Consider the following 17,673-nt stretch of genomic DNA (forward strand, 5'->3'; position numbering starts at 1 on the left):
CACCTCAAGAGGGCTCGACGGTGATTCTGGCTTCCCAGCATCACCCCCCTCCGTCCCCCACTCAACTCAGCCCAGCTTAGTTACCCGTACATCAGCGTTTCTTTCTGTCTATTGTGCTTGAGATCCCCAGCCAGAATCTTTCCGTCTCAACCACAGCCAGTTGCTGCTCCTGTCTGCTGCTTCAGATAAGTTCTTCACTGTGCGACGCAACTCTTGACCACTGAATCCGACATCTCTGAGAAACCGGGTTGTAGATTGTGCCACAAATCCTCAACAACCCACCTCCACTGGGTAAACCCGGACTCTCCATCCTCGCTTTTCCGCTTCAGTGGCTAGTTGAACATACGCAGTTTCTTCCTCTCATACACCTTATCTACAGCATCCTCCCATGGCACTGTTAACTCTACCAGGTGAACAAGGCGTGCTGATCCAGACCACAAGACAATATCTGGTCAAAGGTTAGTGGTGGCAATCTCAGGTGGAAAAATAAGCTGTTGACCAACATCTGCCAGCATTTTCCAGTCTCTAGCAGCTTCCAGTTGTCCTGGGCGTTGATTGGTTTTAACACCTTTTCTTGGTGGTTGCTCTCCTGGGCGGAGGAATGTTGTCTTTTGTGTGTAATGTTTTGATGGAACATTAGGCAACTTATTGGTCATGTTACGCTTGTCTTCCAATGCTAAGGCCAAACATCACAGCACCTGGTCATGGTGCCAAGTAAACCATCCTTGGCTAAGAGTCACCTTACATCCTGTCAAAATGTGCCTTAATGTTGCAGGTGATTAACACAAAGGACATGAGGGATCATCTCCTACCCAGAGGTTTAGGTTCTGTGGTGATGGGAGAACATCATATGTTGACCTGATAAGGAAACTGATCCTGCTCTGTTCCATTGACCATAGGTCTTGCCAGCCAATCTTGCGTTGTTCCACACTCTCCCATCTCATCCATTCTCCCTGCTTGGCCTGGGAAATGGCCTTTATGCACCTCATCCTCTCCTCCTGCTTTTGCACCTCGTTGACTACCAGCTTCCTCCTTTGAGCTGGGGCTGCCTTGTGCCATGTAGGAGGAGCTGAACTGAGACCAAGACCCCCTCTTCCATGCTGAACTTGCCCCATGATATCACCAATTCGAAGGGCAGCCTTTGCATCTTCTACAGCTTTCTTTGCCGCCCACTTTCTTCCAGTTTTCAACACAGGTGCTGCCTCCTTTAAGCATTTGTCGCGTGACTCTACTAATGTCATTTCCAGTCGGACCTTGGCGCACTTAAACTCCTCGGTTAGAGCGGAGACTGGTAGCTGCAGTATTCCTTTACCATAAAGTCACACTCTGTTGAGGCAGTGTGGAACTCCCAACCATTTCCTGATGTATGAACTGATTAAAGCCTCCAGCTTCTCTACTGTTGTCAAAGAAACAGTCAGTGGCCACAGCAGCCTCGGCAGTAGACCAAACTGAAAGCACCAGAGTTTTAGTTTGCCTGGTAAAGCGCTGCTGTCTATGCTCTTCAACCCTTCCACTGCTTGTTGTCTAACTTCTCCCACACAAACTGTGTCCTTTAGATCCCCGTCGTACCATCTCCCAAGACTCTTCACTGGCTTCTCAGACACTGTTGGTATTGCCTCACCATTAATGAAGAACGTTTTATCTTCTACTTTACCTTTAATTATAGAGATGCTCCTTGATTTAGTGGGTTTGAATTGCATTCATGCCCATTCAATGTTTTTGGTTAATTTGCCCAATAACCGATTAGTGCAGGCTACTGTTGTTGTCATGGTTGTCATGTCATCCATGTATGCTTGAATTGGTGGTAGTCACATTCCAGAAGCCAAGCACTCTCCTCCCACTACCCATTTTGATGCGCTAATGATTACTTCCATTGCCATGGTAAAAGCCAGTGGAGAAATAGTGCATCCTGCCATTATTCCAACTTCTAGGCATTGCCATGTAGTGCTGAATTCTGAAGTTGAAGAACTAAATTGCAAATCTCCAAAGTAGGCTTTCACTAAATTTGTTATTGTCATCAGTACACTGAAAAAATCAAATGCTGCCCAAAGAAGTTCATGTGACACTGAACCATATGCATTAGCCAAATCCAGGAATGCCACATGGAGCTCCTTCCTCTCCTTTTTAGCTGATTAAATTTGTTGCCAGATCACGTTGACGTGTTCTAAGCATCCTGGGAAACCTGGAATGCCCGCTTGAAATCCAATCAAGAAATCCACCTGGGACCTCAAAATTCAAAATTAGATTTATTGAGCATTATTTCTCCTCAAAATACACTATATTAGTTTTTACCAAAATAGGATTTCTCCAAGCTTTTAGTTCAATGACATGTTATACTCTTACATTTGTTCTGTCTGGTCTGATTTTTTTTTTAAATAAGTCTTTCACAAAGGTTTTCTTAGCTGTTGTGTAAACCATAATATATATATATATATATATATATATATATATATATATATATATATATATATATATATATATATATATATATCTTTTATAGCTTTAAAAGAAAAATAACTGAAAGTTCTAAGGCTGCAGGAGCACAGGGGCATGAATCATGTATTAAGTGCAGTGCTAGAGGAATAAACAATTTAGTCTACAAACTAACAGGTGATCTATATACTGTGAAAGAAGGACATCTCAGAAGAGTTGAAGAGAACCACATGAGGTAAGGGTATACGGCTATATTACTGTATATAAAAAACAGTGTGCTTTGCATTTAGCTTCATTTATGTTCTGGCTCTGCTGTCGTAGTTGCCAGTAGCTTCAATATACAGCATAATTCATAAGTTTGAAAAATAGAGTCTTTTCTGAAGAATAATTCAAGATAACCAAGATATTCAATTACATTTGTTTCAGTGCTACTTCTGAAAAACTGCACATTTAAAGGTTTAAGGTCGCAGCTGTTATACTGTACGATGACTTTAAGGTGTACTGTTTATGTATGTCGGTTACAATGTCATCAGACTGTTTTTTCATGTTAAAGGTTAAGGGTCACACTGTAGTGTAGGCAGACACACTGAATATAAATTAAACATTTGACCATGAGTAGACATTTATGGTTGACATGTTTCAATGAAAATATACTGAATAATTCAAGTGGAATATTGTATGCCATAATATTTTTTATGTGATCTGAAAACAAAGTGATGTACACTAAGTATTCTGAATTTAAAATCTAGTTTCCATCATGGATGTGTGGTCCATTGGTTAAAGAAAAGGGCTTGTAACCAGGAGGTCTCCAGTTCAAATCCCACCTCAGCCACTGACTCATTGTGTGATCCTGAGCAAGTCACTTAATCTCCTTGTGCTCCATCTTTCGGGTGAGACGTAATTATTAATTATAAGTGACTCTGCAGCTGATGCATAGTTCACACACCCTAGTCTCTGTAAGTCACCTTGGATAAAGGCGTCTGCTAAATAAACAAATAATAATAATAACCTGACATTTACATAAATGCACAGATGTCTGGTTCTACAAAGTTACTTAGGAGTTAGGAGCAATATATCTTTACTAAAAGGATAAGCTATACACTGCTCAGAAACACCTCTGCAAAAACAGATAATATTTTCTGTTGCATGGTTTCTGGTATCTTAGACTAGTCTTCCAGAAGGCTTTTTCCAGTTATTCTACTAAGATGATTTGCTATACATTTCTCCATGCTGTGTACAACCAAAAAAATTGGTCCTCATAATATGGTCCACATGTCCCTGTAGACCCAAAGTGTATCTGTTAAAACTGAACACTTGCTCCTATGCCAAAGTTTGAAAATCCCATTCATTTGTCAGTAGCAGCCACTTTAACCAGCCTACAAATCTGAAGAATGTGTGGCCTACGTGATTGCTTAAAAGTTTGTGTCTTTTGTAACAAAAGTAAGAAAATATTTGGGTAATGAGGTCTTTACAATATCACCATTTTGCCCTTTTTACAGGGGTGTTCTTTTCCTATGAGGGTATCCTCTGATTGACAAGAGAGACACAAGTTGAGGTTGAAAACGCCAGGTTTTATTGACAATCAAACAGGCACATAACCACAAGGGTGCGGTAGGACATACACCCAAGTGTACATGAAAATTACAAAATACAAAAATGCGAAAACAAAACACATTGGGCGTAACAGCTAACAAAACAAAAGCTGGCCAAACACTGGCTGAGCGCTGCTCCCACTATAAGAGAGGTCCTGCTCCAGGAACCTTTTCCCTAACACAAATCTAAATAAACTATTGTGGGATTAAAATCCCCTAAATGAATCCCTTCTTCTAGATCCCAATCCCAAAGAAGTGGTGGTCCTCGGTTTTGGTTCACATCCTGGATTTACACATAATCATGAGGCTTTCAGATGGCAAACAAAGCACAGAACAAAGGACTGGCATTTTAGTTCATTTTTAAAGGCGTGTGGCCATGGTTAATTGATAATCAATTAGTCAATCAACGCCTGGCCACATCCTGCACATGGATTTAAATTAGGCAGGGAGGGAATCCCTGCCACATTTAACACACACTTTTCTTGCCAAAAACTTTCAAATTAGACACATTTTCTTTACAAACAAAACAAAAATATTATTTACATGCGCAGGGCCTCAGCCCTGCCACAAGCACCAACAATTTTGTTGTTACCAATGTTGTCTTCCCCAGTTTAAAGAGCAACTTTGTTTGGGTATGAAATATCACAGTTATCTTAACTGATGTTTTCTTCTTGGATGTAATGTTCTGTTTCAGTCACCTCATCCTGGGATGTAAGAAATGCATCACTAATCCCACATAGAACAAATGTGATATACTCTGGTGAATTTAGAGAGAAGACATATTTGAGCATAATCATTTGCACAAATGTAGCATGCATTTTATGTAAGACATCTTGTGCTTATTTAAGAGATTTATTCAAAATAGTCCCCTGACATTTTTTTTTAAATAGCTTATGTTCTTTTGATTCAAAGTAATTATTTTGTGATATATGATTTTCTTTACTTAAATTTACTTAGATGTCTCATCATCCACCAACATCAGGGAATTTAACAAAACATTTATATTTGACCCACATTTGTACTGCCACAGTGGTTGTCGCTGAACAGTTGAAACTACAGTCAGCACCCGAATATCCATTACCCAGATACACGTCAGTTGCATTTCACCACCCTTGTATTAAGAATAAAATCAATCCCCATTATACATATGTAACAATTGTATGCACTTACCTGTCACACGCGATTTCTGACTCCAGTTTTCTGATACAAAGCTCATTTCTTCAGTGTTGCAATTAATTTAATTATCCATCACAGTGCACTTTTTTTTTCTTGCATATGCAAATCAGTCTGTCTTGATTGTGCATTTACACAGCACTTCCTCCTGTTATCATCTGACGAAAATGCAGCCAAAACAAAGGGAAAGAGACAAGCTACAGTACTGGTAATGTAAAAGTTAATCATTAAACAGTTTTAGATACTGTGATGCATTTTTATAAATCTGTGATCTTTAGTTGCTTTTGTGCGTTTTCATTTGCAAGTGAACTGTTATATTAGGGCCTTATCGAGCACTATACTCTGCAATTTTGAATACTGACTTTGGATACTGTTTTAATTCTGGAAACTGGTGTCGATGTTTGTTTTTTTTAATCTTTTGCTAAATTGCATTGCCTTTTACTTTTTATGCAGTTCTGTGGGTAACATTTTGTTTTCATTTTGCTGTTGGGTCATTAATGTGGAATTTTACATACTGCTACAATACGTACCAGATTTAAAAGTATGTACTGTATTATAGTCCACGTGTCGTCTCTTTTGGCAAGTGGTATTTTCAGAAACATATCGTACATCTCAGTACATCTAAATGGAAGCCTACTTTATTTAAAACGCTGTCCTTTCAGCTATGTATTTTTGACATTGTATCTTTTTTGTGTTCCCCAAAAAAACAGACACATTTTTGTTTTACTATTCCCCCAACTTGTACGCTAACAAATTTCAATGAAAGACCCCTCTGGATGAAAAACAAAACCAACAGGAGGATCGTCTGCAAATAGTTAAATATTCGAGACAGATTGCTGTAAGTATCCTATCTTGACCCTTCTGAATCAAATCTTCCATGAATGATCTACCATCATCATGACCCATCTCTTGTGATTAGTCAGATATAAGAAAAAAAATAAGAAAAAGAAAATGGCAACAGTACAAAGAATAGAAATATACTTCTCTCTGTACAGTTCCTCAAACCCAAGTCATATTTTTTCTTTCCGTACGAAATATGTGTGTGTGTGTGTGTGTGTGTGTGTGTGTGTGTGTGTGCAGGGCAGGAGGTTGTTTGGGTGGTAGGGGACAGGTTACAACATGTTCACCTACATACATATCAAATCAGATGAAATAATCAGATATGCTTCACACTCGTTTAACCGTCACTGAAGTCAAAATTTTTTAGGGTGGGATATGTGAGTGCTGACTGTATAATATTATATATTCTGGTTATTGCTGCTGGATTGCATACTTCCCAGGATACGCTTGAAAATATTCTGCACATCAAGAGGAGTTTCAAGATTCTTAATTAAATACAAATGCAGTGTAGTTTGAACAGCATGAACCTTCAAAGTAAAGATCCAAAACAGAAAATAAGCTTGTTTTCTGTATGTTTTCCCTCATCCATCAGAAGGCTAAAACATCAGTTGTAACCTTAGTAATTGGTTTACATTTGTCATCGGTAGTGTTGTGTTTGCTGTGTGGATACTGCTGATGGCACAAGGTAATGGTATATTATTCGGTCAGGACAATCTTGCCTTAAATAACCACCTTTATTATTATACAAAATCTTACAGATTTCCAAAAATATTAAACCCAAACAATGGGTGAAGAAAAGAACCAACCAGGGCAGCCTGCGAAAAAAAAAAAAAATATTAGGCAGAGGAACACCTCCCATCCAGGCCTGAAAAAAAAACCAAAAAAAACACAAAGATAGTATAATTACAGTCAGCACTCACATATCCAACGCTATAAATGTTGGACTTCAGTGACCGTTAAACGAGTTTGATGCATATTTGATTATTTCATTTTGGCCTGTTCCAACCCTTGTCCGTTTTTTCAGGGAAAACAAAAAAAAAATACAATGTCAAAAATACATAGCTGAAACGACTGTGTTTTAAAATACTTAGGCTTCTATTTAGATGTACTGTAGTTGGTTTTATTGGTACAGTGCTATATTTTCAACAGAAGTATTTTAATTCAGAACGATATGATTCTGAAAATATTACTTGCCAAAAGAGACGATACATGGACTGTAACACAGTAGCGGGGAGGCAGCTGATTTGCAAGAAAATGTGGGAATGGACCTGATTATGGACTGGGGAAGGGGATGGGAGTACTCTGTAAATAATGTGTGTTTGTAAACTGTGTTATTCTTGTTCAGATCTACTGGCGTTCTCTGTGTGTGTTTTGGTGCTTGTGTGACTGAGAGCTGAGAGACTGTCTGTGTGTAAGTACGTCAGTGAGGGGGGTGGGAGCAGGTCTGACACGAGCAGTCAGAGATAGGGAGTGTTGGACCAGTGAGTGAGGAACAGGGAGGGACTTGGGTCTGAAAGAGAGAAGCGGGACCTGATGGTGGGAGAATTGAGAGAGAGTTGAGAGAAGAGGTTGAATGTGTCAGTGAGAGGAGAGGAATGACAGCCGTTGTTCACTAAAAGCTGAAAAAATAAATAAAAACATCGGTTTCCTACTGCGCTGTCTCATTATATCCTGGAAACTCTGCAGCTCAGCAATATAATACTTTTAAATCCGGTACGTATTGTAGCAGTATGTAAAATTCCCCATTAACGACAAAATGAAATCAAAATGTTACCCATGCACAGAACTGCGTAAAACATAAAAGGCAATGCAATTTAGCAAAAGATTACAAAAAAAATAATAAAAACAGTTTCCAGAATTAAACCAGTATCCAAAGTTAATATTCAAAATTGCAGAATATATTTAAGACCCTAATGTCACAGTTCACTTGCAAATAAAAATGCACAAAAGCAACTTAAGATCACAGATTAAAAAAAAAAAAATACATCACAGTATCTAAAACTGTTTAATGATTAACTTTTTTACATTACTGTAGCTTGTGTCGTTCACTTTGTTTTTGCTGCATTTTTGTCATGGGAAATTGGAGGAAGCGCTGTGTAACTGCACAATCAAGACAGACTGATCTGGCATGCGATAAAAAATAAATAAATAAAAAAAAAATGCGGGCTGTGATGGATAAAGAAGTACATTGTAACACTGAAGAGATGGGCTTTGAAAAATGGTGACGGAGTCGGAAATCACATGTGACGGGTAAGTGCATTAATTTGTTACATATATAGAAACGTTATTTTTTAATTAAGTCATTAATGGTTAATCATATGCCTAATTTGGGGATAAATGTGTTATGCAGAGTTCCATGTGTAAAATATAAGAATAAAAACAGGAGATTAAATGCTTATCCCTACATGCATTTTAACAAAAGAAAACAAAAATTAAATTAACGTACAGAGTTTGATTTTCAAATTCAACAATACAATATGCTGATATAGAAGTGCTAAATAACTAAATATAAGTTCATTTTCTTGACTATAATACTAACCAAACTTATTTTTTATAGATATCCTATCAACAGATGAACTGAAAATTATTGCTGACATGTCCGGATGTCTTCCTGAGTTGCAGCCTCTAAGGAGAGGATCCCTCATGTCCTTTGTGTTCATCACCTGCAACATTAAGGCACATTTTGACAGGATGTAAGGTGGCTCTTAGCCAAGGACGGTTTACTTGGCGCCATGACCAGGTGCTGCGATGTTTGGCCTTAGCATTGGAAGACAAGCGTAACATGACCAATAAGTTGCCACCTGTTCCATCAAAACATTACACACAAAAGACAACATTCCTCCGCCCAGGAGAGCAACCACCAAGAAAAGGTGTTAAAACCAATCCTCGCCCAGGACAACTGGAAGCTGCTAGAGACTGGAATATGCTGGCAGATGTTGGTCAACGGCTTATTTTTCCACCTGAGATTGCCACCACTAACCTTCGACCAGATATTGTCTTGTGGTCTGGATCAGCACGCCTTGTTCACCTGGTAGAGTTAACAGTGCCATGGGAGGACGCTGTAGATGAGGCGTATGAGAGGAAGAAACTGCGGTATGCTCAACTAGCCACTGAAGCGGAACAGCGAGGATGGAGAGTTCGGGTTTACCCAGTGGAAGTGGGTTGTCGAGGATTTGTGGCACACTCTACAACCCGGTTTCTCAGAGACGTCGGATTCAGTGGCCAAGAGTTGCGTCGCACAGTGAAGAACTTATCTGAAGCAGCAGAGAGGAGCAGCAACTGGCTGTGGTTGAGACGGAAAGATTCTGGCTGGGGACAGGTAAGTAAGCTGGGCTGAGTTGAGAGGGGGACGGAGGGGGGTGATGCTGGGACGCCAGAATCACCGTCGAGCCCTCTTGAGGTGTCGTGGGCTAGTCGACGAAACACTGAGGATGGAAGGTGCCCACTTGAAAACCCCAGAGATGTACCCTACTTAGCTCAATCCAGACGGTTGTCATGCTGATGCGCTGGGGAGGCCGCACTTTGGTTGATCCCCGGAGCCAGCATCGCAGCCGTTGTGTGTGCTGATGCGCCAGGGAGGCAAAATAAGCTGATCCCTGGAGCCAGCATTACACTTCAGCCATTAACACCAGACAGAAGGATATCTACATCATCATATGGAAGGAAACGTAAATGGATGGAGACGCATATGGATCACATTAGTTTACTGTAAAGCTACGTCTTAGTTGGTGCTTATCTTGGCGAGAGCCGAGTTCAAATCAGCATGAAGTTTTAACATCTACTCTCGTGTAATGGAAATCATTATGCCCTAAAAATTGTTCAGCCAGCAAGTACAGAACTATCACGGTAGCCTGCAACAACAGGTTATTATTCATGTAAAATAAATTGTCGATGGAGAGCCTGAAGTACTCAAAATGAAGTGTGCCTTTTCTTTTTCACTCTGGCTGTTCTTGGAACTCAGGTGGTAGAATGTCTCAATATTAATGAGGACTGCCCCTGGCCATCAGTGAATCCAGCAATTATAGTCATGTACCAGTGGTAGCCAATGCTGCACATTATAAAGTTACTTACCATTGCATGTCTGTGGTGGGCAACAAAGGAAATACCCCAGTAATTATGTTTTGTTCAAATATTATTATTTTATTGTTGAACACACATACGCTAAACAAAAAAATATACTGTACCGTATTTCCAATTGGGGATTTTTGTATATACTGTACATATGTATATTTTGTATAGGTTTTATGATCCAAAACAAATATTATTAGTATACAAACAAGAGAATAAAAAATACAGTACTGTCAGGATGTGAGTGGTGTGAAAATATATTTACAATAAAAAGGTCTGTTTTTAATAATTACATTCCACCCCCTACACCAGCATCCCCACCACATGGAGCCATAACTCCAGAGGGCCGCTGGTACTCCCTGAACCAGCGCCGATACGTCTCCTCTGTCACGTTCAGGTGCTGGAGGATTGCCTGCTTGACCAGGTCATAATCCAAAACGGCCTCATCTGCCATGGCTCTGTAGGCTGCCTGTGCTTCCCCAATCAAGCAGGGGGCAAGTTGGGTGGCCCACCATTCCCGAGGCTATCTTGAAACCATCGCCACACGCTCAAAGATGACAAAGTAGGCACCGGGATCATCCTTCAGCGTCATCTTCTTTACTTTGGGGGGTACCAACAATGCTACCCCTGATGTCACCGCCACCGGGCCCCCAGTGAGCCAGGCATGCACAGCTTTTGCTCTTCCTTGGCTTCTCTCCTTCTCTCCTCCACGTTCCTCTGCTGGTCCTGGGTTTCGAGCATCACGGAAATGATGTTGGGGTCCATCCTTCAGTCCACTGAATCCCATGAAGATACCAGGTGTCAGGATGTGAGTGGTGTGGGAAGAAGTGAATGTCCAATTAGGAGGTATATTTACAATCTAAAAGTCAGTTTTTAATAATTACAATCCACCCGCTATACCAGCAATGGTATGTGGGTTAAAAAGGCAGGTATAAAAATACCTGCAGTGGTGTGGCAGTGAAGGTGCTCTGGGTGTACATGCTGGCTGGCTGAACAAAACAATTCACGTTTCAGCGTAAGGGGCTGTACTTACGTAGCTGCACCCCCTTTGTACTGCCAAACTCCTCCCGGTGACCAACAGGGCGCAACGCTCTTTCCAATCACCATGCACTCCACAGCTGATCACCATGGAGTTTAGCAGTCCTGCAGCTATGCCTTTTCACTAAGATGGCCAACTTCCGGTTCCGTCCTACCATCGAGTTGGCCCATCCTTGTGAAGGCGTACCACCAACCTTACTTGGCACCCTTCCTGGTCGGGAGGTGGATTTGCACTTCAGATATTTTGACCAGTAAAGAATATGAAAAGGGTTGTAAATTGTTAATATTTTATATTGTTTCACTCTATTTCTATACATTTATAATTCATGTTTTTGTCCAGTATACTTGATACTCCAACAGCCTAAATACAAATGGGCCCCAGGTGATGCAGTTAAAGTTTTTACTAATGTTGCTATTTGGACAGCATAGGGGTTAATAATACTAAATACAATGAAGTTGTGTTTTACCAAAAATACGCCTTATTAAAATGAGTGCATTTGGTGTTTGTTTTGTGTGCATTTGTATAAGACTATGTTAAAGAAGAAACATTTTGTGATGTTGGTGTTTTGTGACTGAACTGTATCCCGTTAAGACCGCCCACGCAGCATTTGACAGGCTGTTCAAAATGTCAGTTTATCAGCCGAGGTGATTATTGGTTGTTAGTTGCGTTGGAAAGTAATTATATCCTGTGGTTACTTAATAAAGCCCAGCCATGCAGCATTTGACAGGCTGCACAAAATGTGACAATAAGCGGATTTGTGAGAGGATATCAAGAGATGTAATTTCTCAAAGAACCTATGGTGTATGGCGAGTGGTTTTTGAAAAATTGTGATAATAAACATGGTATGATATAAAGCAATGTGATATAAAACAGGTTCATCTGTAATTTAAAAATGAGTTTCAGCACAACAAAACTGCAGAAGTTACTAATTAATTTCCAAAAACAGCTGACATCCTTCAATCAAGCTGATATGGATGCAGAGTACAAAATATAAATGTATAAATAAACTGAGCACGCCAGTCACAAGGGATGAGGATGGATTTTGGACCAGATGCTATCACTGTACATGGCTTGTTGCTTGTATTTTGTCAGCTCATGCCATCAGTGTAGAAAAAATCCCTATAAACAAAACTAAAGAAAATGAGCTATAAAGCTGATAATGTACATCTAATTCTAGTAAAGTAAATTAGACAAATCATGTGATCATTGCTGTGTTTTGACTTTAAGATAAACCAATACTGTTTCTGAATGAATGGTGCAACACATAAGCAACACTACTTTAGATGATAACACCTATACAGGTAACTGTGACAGGATAGCCCAAGCTGGTACCAGCAGGAAAGAGACCCAAATACAGAAAGCTCCAGTTTAAGCGCTGGTGCGCATGTTTATTTAACAAAACCAAACACAAAACAAGAAAAAAATAAACACAGCACAAGGGCCATAATAAAAGGTTTAAACAAAAGAATAACTACGTGTAGGCATAGGCAAATGCAAATGCAAATGCAAATGCAAATGCAAACGCAAACGCAAACGCAAACCCAAAAGGATTCTGGGTCTTTTTATACATGTGGCCACACTCCCCAAATTAGCATCATTTAGCTAATTGGGGAATGGCCACACTGTGATTGCTGGCAGGGACAGATTTAACCCCATCTCTGCCAACCTTACTTTCCCACACACACATTATTTACAGCAGCAGGGCTTGTGCTCTGCCACAGTACCAAGGCTCTAGTATGTAGACCAAGGCTCCCCAACCCTGGTCCAACTGAGCTCTCAATTACTTAACTAGACCCTTAATTGAACTAATAATTTGCTTAATTAGACATTTTAATTGTTCACATCTAAAAAGTTGCAGAGTTCAAGTTACTTATAAAATGTTACAGCTAACTTGAAGTGAAGCAGAGTTGATTTATTGTGTATTATTTTTTCATTTTTTAGAGTTATACAAAGTTCTAGGAGATCAGAAAACTGCTGTCATCATCAACTTACAATACACATTGTAAACAATGATATATTCAGAACACAGTAGAATCCATATCCAAGCAGATCTTTGATTTATAACACCATAATGGATCAATATGATAACCTTGTTGCATACTTTGTATCACTTTCTGTTTCAGTCTACCTGATGAAGTTTTAAAACTCCATATCTTTTTAAAGCCATATCTTTAATTTACTGTCATTTATTTGAAACATCTTTTCAGTCCATATGTTCGTGGAATTTTTTATATGCATACATTAATCTTCATTGCTAATATGAAAAATCTAATTTAGTTTTATCTCTTATTATTTAAGATTATTACAATGAGGGATTATGTCCCAGAAGTCATTGGGATCAGTGCTTTTGATCATTACATAGGTCGTTATGGAGGATATGATCCCTCAATAAATCCTACAATTTCCAGTGTTTTTTGGCTTATTAAAGAAGGTACACTTCATGGTCACAACAAGACTATTACTACTAATGTGTTTTAAGATAATTCCCCCATTGATATCATGCTGTTAGATCTTGGTTTCCATCTGTATGAAATTATATCCAATTTTGTTACACAATGTACCATATATAATAAAAGGCTTTCTTGCCTTGGGCACTGCTATAATTAGGTCAATGTGTATATTAACTTACAGAAAATCAAATGGTAACTCCCACACCCCACCTCAGGGAATAGCATTTAGAATCAAAGTCACCATCAAAAAAGCATTTAAATGTCCCGTCAGGATGTCATTGCTGATCTCCAGGTAATACCCCACAGTGTCCCGACATTGTCAAGGCCGATGTTATTTGAAAATGGTAAAATCCAGTATATCACGTCGGGGTCCAGTCTTGTTTGAATGATTTGTTGATTTTGGACTGTACCCAGGCTTTTATCAAAACCTGTAACATTGCTTACACCAGACCACATAATGAGTAAAGAGCTGACTGAGAAACTGTTTGTGTTGTCCAACCCTGGGGCATTGGACTTGAGTTCTCTGAACCTAGAACGTGGATGTGATCATGGCCTACCAGGTTGGTTTCAATGATTTTCATAATATCATAATATACTGAGGAATGCATTTTAGTTAATTTTCTTGTAGTATTTTTTTCACATTTATTGAACAATGCAAACCATTGTATAATGTCTGATCTGCATAAAGGGTCATGTTAAACACGACACAATTGGGTCTCAATGGCCTTGAAACTTTTTGTAGATATCACATGAACCTGTTTCTGTTCATTACATAGCACATCTTGATTCAGTCTTTAAATACATGTGATAAAGTTTGTGAATAGAGCCCATAATCTAAATAAAACTGAACAGCATTTCACTTCTTTACACAATATAAACCAATACAGTATACTGTATCATGACACCATACAGTTTTAACAAAATGGAGTAGCAATTGTTAAAGTCAAAACATTGTTCAGCTAGTTAAAAAAAATGTATTGTTATTTTACTTGTCAGAATATGCCAGTAATAAAGTTGATTTGTTGGCTGTATTCCCCATATATACTGTAGTTGGAAGGTCAATTTGCATATTAGAGTTAAATGCTTAAAGCTTCAACCAAGTAGTGTGCCTTCAATACAAAGACCTGGCTAGCTACTAAATCCAGCTGCAAAATATTTATAAAAATGTTCTTCTGAGATTTAATTTAAAAGGCAGAGCTTTTAAGAACTGTTCCATCTGGTGAATTATAATGAATATCCTTCCACTGCTTCTTGCATTATATATATATATATATATATATATATATATATATATATATATATATATATATATATATATATATAATGTAATGCAAGAAGCAGGGGAAGGATATTCATTCTATATATAAAAATTGTGAGCCAGCTCACAGACCTGCCCACAGGAGCAATAGGCTACAGGTACTGAGAGGTGGGATTAGTCAATTGAAAAACATTACTTTAAATGATTGCCTAAATTGGCTAGCACCTGTAGCCTATGGAGCCAGCAATTGTCTTCTCTAACTGAGCGACATAAAAGTGCTGGGCAGGCAGTTGCAAGGGGAGAAAGAAAAAGAAAGAAGGTCTCAGCGAGAAGCGAATGGGAGGAGGAAGATCTTTGTTGACTTTTCTATAAACATGAGAGCTCAACCACAACACCAGCCCAAGAATATGGACCCCAAACCAACACCTAAAGGTCTGGGTTTTGAACTGCAATTATTGTTTTCAAAGGACTTGGCAACCAAATGTGTTTTTGTTGTAAAGTTTTTGTTGTTTTTTTTTGTGGATTGTTTTATTTAAGCCTTTTGGTTTTCCTTTTGCACCGACGGTTGTCAGTGGTGCCAGCCGATAAAAGAAAAAAAAAAGGCTGTGTAAAACTGAACTGTTCTCGACTCTGTCTGTTATTTCCAAGTACCTAAATCATACTTTAAGGTTACAGGACTGCAGTTTAAGTGCTCACATACTGTACATTGGATCAACAGTATGCTCTTAACCCTTTCATGCATGAAACATTAAAAACAGATACAAAAAGTAGTTTTGGACACATATTTCATTTATTATTTTTTCAAATGTATTATTGCTTTATATGGGGAAAATGGCATCCTCATACAGTATGAGGTCATCATGCATTTGCGTCTTCAATATGTCTTTGTATCTTTCTCCATATGAGGTCGCAATACATGAAAGGGTAATATTGCAACATTTGCATACCTCCCTGTGTAAAAAAGCTACTGAACTCTGTTTAAATAATACTACTGGCAGCTGGTTCCACAGACCCCAATTAGCACTAACCTTGGACTACTAATGTAACATTAGTTAAGGTAGTCCAGAATCAATGCTAATCAGGGTCTGTAAAACTAGCCATTAATGATTGTGCCTTGCAAAGTGGTTTAGACCATAGTAAACATAACCTATTATATAATGACAAGACTAATAAATTAACACTTAAATAATCTAAATACAAATACAACTCAGAAAGTCAAAACCTTTACACAACAATAAATCCAGTAACCTAATACTGCTACCACAAAGGGCAGAATCCCACCCTCTGTCCCTACGGCAGGCCCAATAATGTGCCCTCAATTTTGCCAGAATTAAAGATCAGTTTGAATAACCTTTTTTATGTTGTTCCTTATCTTATTAAGATGCAGCATGTATTTTGCGGAGTTTCACTTAGCCTATTTTGCTGGTGGCATCAATCTTGTCTACAACAGGATCCATAGGACAGACAGGCAAACTCTAATCTCCCAAAGGCCATTGCTTTAACCCTGTAGGATTTTCTGCCATCTGGATGACAGACAGCTTGCCCCTGAGTAGTCATTGTCAACCCAGTTATAAGACAAGTCAACAGCCATCTGTGAAATGACTCCACAAACCTCACAATTAAGCAGAATTAAAGAGTGTAACGGGAAATCTGTGCTGGCTGTCTGGCGCATGCATGGTTCTGCAGGAAGAGGGCAGTAGCCTCGTAAGATCCGCCTGTCAGTCATGGCGATGACACGGAGAGGTGGGGAAGAGGGTGTGTTGGCTTTCCCTCTCTCTAAGTGGCTGAGAAGGCCAGTGCAAACATAGACCAGGCAGGAACACCAGTGGTTTGACCGAGAGAACAAAATAGGCAAGCAATGGATAAACTGACTACATCTTATGAAAACTGTTTCCTTTAAAATTAACTCAGTTACTGTATTATGAATTGTATTTTAAATCTTGTTATAGACTATTTCTACATTTTCTGATTTACAGACATGCCTCTGATATAATTGAAATGCAAATCAGTGGTAAAATACTTCTAGTTATCTCATAGACAATACTGAATATATGAATAATTTTATTCTATTGAGATCCTAAACTTTTTAATTGGGCCTAGCGTCACAGTGCAACATAGTCTTACAAAAATAAAAAAATAAATAAAAAAATGTCTAATGCCTGTGAAGCATTGCATTGTTTTTTGTTTAAACACTGATAACAAAAATAACAAACTCAATACATGTTGTTCAGCAGACCTTTAAAGTGATACTAACTATTCTTCCAGGAAAAATGTCTTAGTGATTTTTAAAGTGTTTCCGGCATCAAAATCCTCCACAAATATGTACAAAGCACTTAAAACCTACCTTGAATACAGTTGTTGTCTTTATTGAAAATACTTAACATGTTCCTGCTGATTAATGTGCACTCTAAAATCCTTGTCTTATCTTGGTTTATAACTTATGATCATTAAATCCTTCTGTTCATTTGTTCATGGTTTGAATCACATAATCACATGACCCATAGGAGAAAGTCATGTGTTGTTGCTTGCTGACACGACTGGCACACTACAGAGTTCCAAGGACAGAAAATAATTGTTTCATTTTTTAAATTGTTGTATTCATTTTTATTTGATAAATTGTACCATGTTTTTCTACCTACTTTAAAAAGCACACAAAATCTTTTTTGCTGCCTCAACAGTCAAATTATTCCTGCTTTAAAGCCAATCACCTCTTTTTACCTCCTGAACCAAAGCAAGGGATTTTACCAAGCTACTTAACTCTGGAGATGAGATACATTTTCTTCCCTAAGTGGAATGCAGCACTCTCTGTGGGACCCCACC

The sequence above is a fragment of the Acipenser ruthenus genome, chromosome 5 (assembly GCF_902713425.1).
Source record: "Acipenser ruthenus chromosome 5, fAciRut3.2 maternal haplotype, whole genome shotgun sequence".
Lineage (NCBI taxonomy): Eukaryota > Metazoa > Chordata > Actinopteri > Acipenseriformes > Acipenseridae > Acipenser > Acipenser ruthenus.